The sequence below is a fragment of the Oxyura jamaicensis genome, chromosome 7, assembly GCF_011077185.1.
Source record: "Oxyura jamaicensis isolate SHBP4307 breed ruddy duck chromosome 7, BPBGC_Ojam_1.0, whole genome shotgun sequence".
In the NCBI taxonomy this organism is placed as follows: domain Eukaryota; kingdom Metazoa; phylum Chordata; class Aves; order Anseriformes; family Anatidae; genus Oxyura; species Oxyura jamaicensis.
The window spans coordinates 1,661,246-1,671,234 of record NC_048899.1 but is presented as its reverse complement, the minus strand read 5'-3'; the positions used below and the strand labels follow the sequence as shown (position 1 = coordinate 1,671,234).

At 43.7% G+C, this 9,989-nt stretch overlaps 1 protein-coding gene across 2 annotated transcripts in view; it reads right to left on the bottom strand.

Annotated features, from left to right (window-relative positions):
• Window positions 1-9,989, bottom strand: part of HECW2 (HECT, C2 and WW domain containing E3 ubiquitin protein ligase 2) — a 197,307-nt gene that overhangs the window by 164,837 nt on the left and 22,481 nt on the right. The window contains exon 1 of one of the 2 annotated variants that reach the window (XM_035332232.1): window positions 199-327. The exons of the other annotated variant lie outside the window; for it this stretch is intronic. The gene's annotated coding sequence lies outside the window, so the exon portion shown is untranslated. Of the gene's footprint in view, window positions 1-198; window positions 328-9,989 lie in introns of those variants that run through there. 2 annotated transcript variants of the gene reach the window in all.

Here is a 9,989-nt window from a genome sequence, read left to right as displayed (position 1 = left end):
GGGGGGAGGCCGCGGGCAGCCGCTGACAAAGGCGCCCGCCCCCGCCGCCGCACGGCCCCGGCCCCAGCCACGTCGTGGGGGGCAGCTCCCCCTCAGCGCCCGCAGCCGGCCGGCCCCGCCGCCGCCACGCTGTAACCGCGTCTCGGTGGGGCTCTGAAATGCCAATTTCCACGTTATTTTTTTTCTCCATTCACTTACGGTTCTCAGCGCTGTTATCCCTGTCATCTGGGCGCAGAAGAGCCGTCCTCTATCATTTCCTCAATTTCAGTTATCCTGGCTATTTGAGAGCAGTCTGGTGCAATCAGCTCTACGTTTCCTACTTACTCGTCGATTTGCCTCGTCCTTTGTCCACTGCAATGAATCCCCGAGTGTTTGCGTCGGAAAGCGTGGCCACAAACCTGTACATGCAATGAAAACTCAAAACACGTGCTGCAGCAGCAGAGGAGCGGTGATGCGAAACACCGCAGCAGCACAGCCCAACAAAAGCACAAGAAATGGGCACACACACTCGGTCCTGGGTGACCCCGGTGCTGGTTGCTATTCCTGAGACAACACCTCACGCTTTGCTTCCTGGTCTGAGTTTTGTAAAGTCAGAATCTTCCCACAACAAGGAGCACAGCAGTCCTAACTATTCCATATTCTACATCTGTTTTCTGTATCAAGCATCTAGCAATACATGGCCAACTAAATAGGTCGCTTTAGAAACTATTTCATGAGAATAACCAGCTGGAAACTATACGAATGTATGTCCAAATACAAAGTTGGTTTTGTACAGCTTGTAGCGTATTCCCAAATCCCTGGCCTTGAAATCCTTTCTCTATGGAAGCCCACAGTACATCTGCCTTGGGCTTCAACAGAGCAAGGGAATTTGTTCTTCAGCTCTTCTGTACGATGTGAGACTAACTGCTCCAGATCTGGGCATATGCGGCTCTATTCCAAAGTAGGTCAAGCCACGGCAGTCATTAACATCCTTCCATCTACTTAAAGCTTTTACACTTTCTTTCAGTTGCTTTCTGTGTATTGCACATGTATTGGTGCTTACAACATAGCTTACACACGCTAAGGGTGCAAATGGTCAGTGTGGCTGATTAGTCTGGCTCTTTATACTGAAGAATACTGTACCACTGCAATATATCTGTTTAGATTTACATTAAAGGCTCAGATTCAGATGATTATGTACAGGTAAGTAGTGATTTGGGTGCTCTTAGATCCATCTCTCTCTTTGGTGGTACCTTCACCTGGTGTGGGTAACATAGCGCCTATTTTACTTCCTGAGACAAGATCAAAGGGGAAAAAAGGATGTGTGATGCCAAGAATTTCATAACATCTATAGTTATTTGTGCTTTGTTTTTGGTTATCGTGGCATTTTTTGTAATGAGGAGATGAGAAACTGAAAAGATGAAAACCGTTAGCTAATGAATTATTCTCAGTGGATTTGCAGGCTGTAAAAGCCCTTTGACGGTGTGACACAAGTGCGGGCTGTCTTTAAGTTAAGACTTCTCATCTGTCAAATGAAAAAAAAAATATGCAGAAATCAGACACTGGATTTTCATGTTTCTCTCCCTCAAAAATGATTTTGAGAATGTCCTTGCGCCTGTGCTTGAAAAAAATCCTATTACCACTGGGCAGAAGTGTTAATTTATATGAATCTTTAAAATCCCCTTAACTTCCCCAAACATAAAAGGCAGCAATCACAACAGTAGGAAAACACAAGGTATTTGTAGAAATTCAGCACTACTACTTTTCAGAAACTACAAAGCTGTCAATTTCTCTGCTTATATTTCTGCTACATGTAGAGCTCGCTTATACTTCTGCTCAATGTATATGTCATGCTACACGGACAGTTCTTCATGAACAGTTCCCACGTCTTTGGTATGGTTTGGGTTATTTTCAGTTTTCCTAGACATGGCCGTTACTGAATGGAGTTGAGTGCACAGTAGAATACAAAGCCACTTCATAAAGAAAGTGCTATTTCTCTTGTCTCCATGGATGCTCATACATCGACAGGCACTGTGCTGCTAAGGAAGAGGCTAACTTTTCAGAGCCATGTGCTGAGGAAATGAGTAGTTAACCTTCAACAGACTCAAAGATGGAGACAAACAGCCTGCTTTTCTGTAGCAAACATTTTTTCCCCTCTTTCTGACTGTAGGGCTCTTTTTTCCCTTGCCTGGATCCACATCCTCTCCTTTGCTGAAAATACAATACAAAAGAAAGCAGTGACAGAAATATGAAATCAACTTTGCCCAAGTGGGGATTCCTACTGTGTCCCCTAGGGCTCTAAAAATGTTCTGTGACAGAGACCTGAAACGCGCAATGCATGGCAGGACATTTCTGGGCTGAAAAATACCTGTTTAAGATAAATTAAAGGTAAGTTACAAAGTGTCTTAGACTGAGCTTTTACTGGATGAAAGTTAAAACATTATTCTACTCTCCTGTAAAAATAGCAGAAACTGTACTAGAAGATTAAAACTTTCAAAGAATGTTTGTACTACTTGTTCTTGGAAATGATTTCACTGCAGAAAAAACAATATTCGATCATCCCACAAAATGGTTTAGTAAGAAAACTGCAAGACTTTATGAATTCTAAAAATCTTTTACCATGAAAAATAAATTGGACATCCAAAACTTCCAATTACTGCCCTTGCAGTTCTGCCTATGATAAGAACCTACAACATACTGGCATAAGAATGCACCCTCTATAAAAGGGATTTTCAGCTGCTCTAACTTTGGACACTGGTGACTTAACAAAAGAGGACATATGATTAAAATAATTTATTAGACTTCAACATTAAAAAGCAATATGAATTCTGCCTGGCCATATTCCTTCATTCCTACGTGTACACTAACAAAACAAGAGCAAAATAAACCAAAAAAAGGCAAAAGCAAAAATATAAAAGCAAAATATAACTTTTCAGCTAGCATTAAATAAATAAAACAATATTCCATTACTTCCCATCTCATTCTTCACAGAATCACAGAATCACAGAATAGTCTAGGTTGGAAGAGACCTCCAAGATCACCGAGTCCAACCTCTGACCTAACGCTAACAAATCCTCCACTAAACCATATCCCTAAGCTCTACATCTAAACGTCTTTTCAAGACCTCCAGGGATGGGGACTCAACCACTTCCCTGGGCAGCCTATTCCAGTGACTAACAACCCGTTCAGTAAAAAAGTTCTTCCTAATATCCAACCTAAACCTCCCCTGGTTCTTCCTAATATCCAACCTAAACCTCCCCTCCTCTCCTCGTAAGACGTGTTCTCCAGACCCCTCACCAGCTTCGTAGCCCTTCTCTGGACTCGCTCAAGCACCTCCATGTCCTTCTTGTAGTGAGGGGCCCAAAACTGAACACAGTACTCGAGGTGCGGCCTCAGCAGAGCTGAGTACAGGGGGACAATCACTGCCCTGGACCTGCTGGCCACGCTGTTTCTTATGCAAGCCAGGATGCTGCTGGCCTTCTTGGCCGCCGGAGCACACTGCAGGCTCATATTCAGCCGACTGTCAACCAATACTCCCAGGTCCTTCTCTGACAGGCAGCTTTATAACCACACATCTCCCAGCCTGTAGCACTGGTTGGGGTTGTTGTGCCCCAGGTGCAGGACCCGGCACTTGGCTTTGCTGAACTTCATACCGTTGGCCTTGGCCCATCGGTCCAACCTATCCAGATCCTCCTGCAAAGCCTTCCTGCCCTCAAGGAGATCGACACATGCATCTAACTTGGTGTCGTCTGCAAACTTGCTGAGAGCGCACTCGATCCCCTCGTCCAGATCATCGATGAAGATGTTAAAGAGGACTGGTCCCAGTACCAAGCCCTGGGGGTCTCCACTAGTGACCGGCCTCCAACTGGATTTGACTCCATTCACCACAACTCTCTGGGCCCAGCCATCCAGCTGGCTCTTCACCCAACGAAGTGTACGCCAGTCCAAGCCATGAGCAGCCAGTTTCTCGAGGAGAATGCTGTGGGAAACGATGCCAAAAGCCTTACTGAAGTCAAGGTAGACCACGTCCACAGCCTTTCCCTCATCCACTAAGCGTGTCACCTTATCATAGAAGGAGATCAGGTTCGTCAAGCAGGACCTGCCCTTCATTAACCCATGCTGACTAGGCCTGATCGCCTGCTTGCCCTGCAACTGCCGCATGATGACACCCAAGATAAGCTGCTCCATGAGCTTCCCTGGCACTGATGTTAAACTAACAGGCCTATAGTTCCCCGGGTCTACCCTCCGGCCCTTCTTGTAGATGGGCGTCACGTTTGCTAGCCACCAGTCAAGCGGGACCTCCCCCGATAGCCAGGACTGCCCATAAATGATGGAAAGCGGCTTGGCCAGCTCCTGGGCCAGTTCTCCCAGTACCCTCGGGTGGATCCCATCCGGCCCCATCGACTTGTGTACATCCAAATGCTGTAGCAGGTCGCCAACCATTTCCTCGTGGATTGTGGGGGCCACATTCTGCTCCCCATCCCCTTCCACCAGCTCAGGGTACTGGGCGTCCAGAGAACAACTGGTTTTGCTGTTAAAGACTGAGGCAAAGAAGGCGTTAAGCACCTCAGCTTTTTCCTCATCTCTGGTTACTTAGTTCCCCCCCCCCCCCCCCATCCAGTAAAGGGTGGAGATTCTCCTTAGTCCTCCTTTTGGTATTGATGTATTTATAAAAACATTTTTTGTTGTCTTTAACAGCAGTGGCCAGATTGAGCTCCAGATGATTCTTCTTCCTTTTGGTTATCACTTAGAGCAAACAAAGGAAGAGTTGATGCATCATTATTGAAGATCATCATCTTGGACTGTGTGCAAGAAGAACAATACCCTTTGAGCTGGTAACTGTCCTTCCTATACAAGTTAGAAGTGTTAAAAGGCAAGAAATGCAGTTCTATATTATAGGAAGATTTCTCATTTTCCCAGCAATTCAGTTATCTGAAAGTCAACAGGCCAAACTGAATACCCAAAATAAGAGTTTCTTTGTCATGACCATTTAAAAGCCAAACATAAAAATGCTAAGAAGATCTACTGGAAGACCATTCACTTGGGATGGAAATGTGATGTTTCACAGGACTTCTGGACAGATTACTGTACAGCAGGTGGAAATATTAATTGAAAGAATAACCCTCGGTGCCAAAATCTGCAGGACACATTCTCTGGCCTGTTCTGCCTCCTTTGTGCTGCACAAAAGGCTTAATGAGAGTGAAAACCATCTGCAGCCCCCAGCTGGGGATTTTTGTGCTGTAAAGGAGTCCCTAAGTGACGCCCTGTGACCTGCGCAGTGAGGCAAAGCACGCCTGGGCTTCGCTGCCCCATGGGCCCTCGGGAGCTGCCGCCATCTGGAATTGCCTAATGCCAGGGCAGGCATGTATCCAGCCAGAGCCAAGGGGCTTCACAGCAGCCCCACACCCTTTTGGTGTGCAGAGAAGAAACTCAGCACGCTGGGCCACCTGGTTAGGTGGCCACCTGCTGATCTGCAGACCCTCATCTGGTAAAACTCTCACAGACATACCTCTGAGCACCTGTCCTGGTTTCAGTTAGGACAGAGTTCATTTTCCTCCTAGTAGCTGGTAGGGTGCTATGTTTTGGATCAGGATAAGAGTGCTGATAACACCCTGATGTTTTAATTGCTGCAGAGCAGTGCTTACACCAAGCCAAGGACTTTTCAGCTCCTCGCTCTGTCCTGCCAGCGGGCAGGCTGGGGGTGCAGCAGGAGCTGGGAGGGGACAGACCCAGCACAGCTGACCCAAACTGGCCAAAGGGGTATTCCATACTATCTGGCATCATGCTAAACAATATATAGGGGTGGCTAGCCGGGGTGGGGGGCCGGCTGCTCGGAGATAGGCTGGGCATCGGTCAGCAGGTGGTGAGCAATTGCATTGTGCATCACTTGTTTCGTACCCATTATTAGTAGTACTATTATCATTATTAGTATTATTATTTTCCTGTCTTAATAAACTGTCTTTATCTCAACTCACAGGCTTCACTTTCCCATTTCTCTCCCCCATCCCAGAGAGGGAGGGGAGAGGGTGAGCAACGGCAGCGTGGTGTTTAGCTGCCGGCAAGGTTAAACCACAACAGCACCTATCTGTGCTGGCCTGCTGGCATTGGACCCATAGGAATGTTAGCACATGAAGCAAATGAAAACATGGCTTTAGAAAAATTTAAACCGCCAGTGGGAAGTTGTATATTAATTACAAATACTAAAGCACTAATCTCCTACCAATAACATTTTATGAAATTATGGAAATAGTTCTTAGGTACAGAAATTAAATCTGCTGCAGTTCCTAATGCTTCCAGATAGTTGCTGAAATGTGCATAAAGATCACTGAATTGTGGTTGAAATTATGATGATAAAAGCAATTGTCAGCTTCTGTTGGTATTTGCAGAGATTTAATTTTAGAACTCTACCCTTAGGCAAGTAATATGGAATTAGATCCATACACACTGCATCCAAAGTCATACTGAAATGTCACTTGTAAAACACACCTTCACGATCTTGCTATCTGATGTATAAATGTGCCTGTCAAATCTGCAGAGAAAGCCATCAGTACTTGTAGGCTGTGGTGAGGCGGTATGGATACACTATCCATGGATCACACTTTGGTAAAAATCAGGAAGCTTCTACAACTGACGGAAATGAACACGTTGTTCTTTTGGAATATTCCTGCTGAAGCAAGTAGAAGGAGTCTGTGGGGAAACAGTCCGACATCATGCTGAGAAGACAAATGGTATAAAGATTGTGATGATACGGAGACATTAAGAAGGCTGAAAAGGGGATCACAGATCTGTATCGGAGCCCTAGAGAATGTAAAGATTTGTGCTGACAGTAGTGGAACAATTCCTGATTTTCCACAGTGAAGGGAGAGGAAAAAGGCTCAAGCAGGTGGCACAGAACTGCCACATCACTGATACCACTAGGAATCACATCCCAGAAAATTTACCTGGTGCCTCTCTTCACGTTAGTTTATCTCTCTCTCGACAGTAACAGTGGTTATTTGAATTACACATCTGGCCAATAATTTAACTAAAATCCTCAAACAATCTCTTTTAGGAATTTTACTCCTTCCCACAACAGCACCAAGTACCACGCAGATACATTTGGTAAGCAAATAAATCAGGTATTAAGTGGGCATGCTATACTAGCAATGAATTTTCTTTAAATGATTTAGATAAAGCAGGCTTTTCTTTGGCAACCAGGCAGCAGGTTACCCTAGTGACATTAATTCCTTCTGCATCCTACGCAGTCTCGAATGTGAAATTAGCAGAGCTGGAAAATGCCCCTGCAGCCGAGGCAGAAATAACGCACTTCTTACAGTAAGCGGAAGCTTCTCGTCAGGAGACACTTGTGCTTCACTGCTCTTTGTCAAGCAGGGTAACATGAACATACATTTCACTAACAGGCATGATCAGCAACAGAAACTCAGCAGATGACAGAATGAGACAGAGCTGTCAAACACTTAAGCCACATCTATTTTGCACAGAACATACAAACATTAATGACAGAAAAATAAAGCCACTCTGAAAGCCCAAAGAATCAACAAAGAAGCTTTTTGCCCATGCCTAATCCAGCTAAACCTTCTTAAAGTGCCATTGAAAACAGATACTTGAAATGACTTCCATCTACAGTAGCACTTTTTCCCCATTGTAGCTGCTTCCATTTACGAAAAGACTGTAAGTTTACATTTAAGAATCCACCGTTGTCTATAACACAGATGCTGAGACTGCTATTTCAGCTAAGAATTTAATTCAGAATGGTGAAAATTACTAGAGCTTCCCTTTCCCCAGTTCTTATGCCAATTTTACAGAGAGAGAGATTTCTTTAATGACTGCGTAATGTACGAATAGCGGTAAACTTAAAGAAACCAGTGTTTAATCAGTTCTCTGTCTAGAAGTGTCATCATAACCATATCCAGCACCACTACAAAGATAACTGCAAAACCCTAATGAGCCCTAACACCCTAACAGCACAATCTCACTCCCTGTTGAGGCTCGTAGCCAAAGGAAGAGCTTTTATTTATTTTTTTTTTACCTTGTTGTTACTGCTAGGTACTATACAACTTCCATTTTAATATTTGGCATTTTTTCCTTGGCATCACTGGGAAAGACAGCAGTGACAAGCCATTAGAGCACAGCAATGGCAACATATGTTCCAGGAGAATATAAACCTAACATATTCTATTATTTCAGTATACTGGAAGCTATCTGACCACCTCAAAATGTTGCAACCCATCCGTTCCTAACATAAATTAATTTAACAATAGTTCACTCTGCAGCTCTACTGTGTAAACTAACACTTTTGTTCAGAAATCAGAAGCCTGCAAAACAACCACAGGAACAGAGACGTGTAGGTGTACCACTTTCTTACAATCTCTGCATAAAATATTATACAAACAACTTCTTATAACACGTTCCTCTGCTCTATGATAGAAAGCTTTACAAAATGAAACTTGAAATTCTTACTCTGATTTCTAACAGGTGTCATATATATTATTAAAAAATAGGTAAACAAAAAATGAGACTTTTAAGACGTGTAGATTCTGAACTCCTCCACCTGGTGATGTTGTGGGGCAGTGACCAACGTGACTGAGAACAGGGACCTCAGCTACGCAACGCATAAAAAGAAGCACTCCAAACTGAAGCCACAGTGAGGCATAGAGCATACCACAAAGTGCTTGTGCATTAAGAACACACTTAACTCCAAATACAAACATAACTGCTTAGCTGAAGAGAGACAAATTTAAACATGCACTGTGAGTTAAGGCAAATACCAACATGGCAGCATTCCTGGGAAAAACAATCCCACTGCAGTAAAAACTGCTCAGGGGAACAGAGTGATGACATGGATAGGAAATAATAGCAGCAAAGAACACTGACGGGAAGCAACAATATTAGAAATCTTCACAGTAACAAAGAACAGCAAATATTTGCAGAGTAAATAAAAATACAGTACAGAGTGTAGGAAATAAGACCCAAATAAGACTTGCAGAGTGATCAACAGAACACCTAACTTCTGAGCCTTACCCCCAAATCCCCATCTGCCTGTGGTACCTGTAGAAAAGAAGAGGGGTGGTGTGTACTGCTCGATGCAGCACAGCAGTTCTTGCTTCTGTCACCTGCACAGCGATTTACACTGGCAACTTGTGCTGGGGCCCTGCAGGTACTTTGGAAGAGCAGAAAAGAAGTTCTCTTGAGACAAACATTTAAAATTCAAAGATAAGGAAAAATTCTTAAGAGCATAAAACCACTCCAGGGTGTCTGCGCAAACTGCCGAAATGGCAGCATGCAGATAATGGAGAAAATAAATCTCTGCAATTATTTATATATAAATATTCTGAAACACAAATGACAGCACTGCAAGGATATCTGGAGCACAGTTTGAACAGATCAAAGTCACTTTTATACAGGCATATTTGGATCACGAATAGCTGTCAAGCTTCAGCTGAGCTCATGTCACTGTATTAGGCAACCATTTAAATCCCGTGTAAGATTTTGGGCTGGTAAGGCATCTCCGAGCAGGAATCCAAACTACTGCCTGGCAAATATTCCAGGAGCACTGAAACCTCCCAAAAGTGGTTTCTTCTCTCACTGACAAATGCAATTTTGTTTTTATAAGCAATACTGCTAAGCTGAGGTAGGCAGCATGTTGTTCTGCATTTCTGGTTGGCCTTGCTACTTTGCTTCCCAGGAAAACTAAAATGCCTTAAATCTCTCTTGTTCTGCTGTGAAATTTATGGGAAATGTCATTCTTGCCACATTAACACCCCTCTGTTGTCGTTTGTTTTTTTGTTTGTTTGTTTGGGTTGTGTTTTTTTTTTGGTTGAGCACAAGACTTAGTTTTGTGTTTTATTACAACAGTTGTTTTAAAGGCAACTTTTGAGAAATTAAATGCTACCTCTCATTTTCTGGTAACTCTGGATGTGTTGGAGAGCTCCTAACTAGAGATTTTTAAAGCAAGATTCCATACAGTTCTATCATGAAGAATAATCCTGCCGTGGAAGAATCCAGCCTAC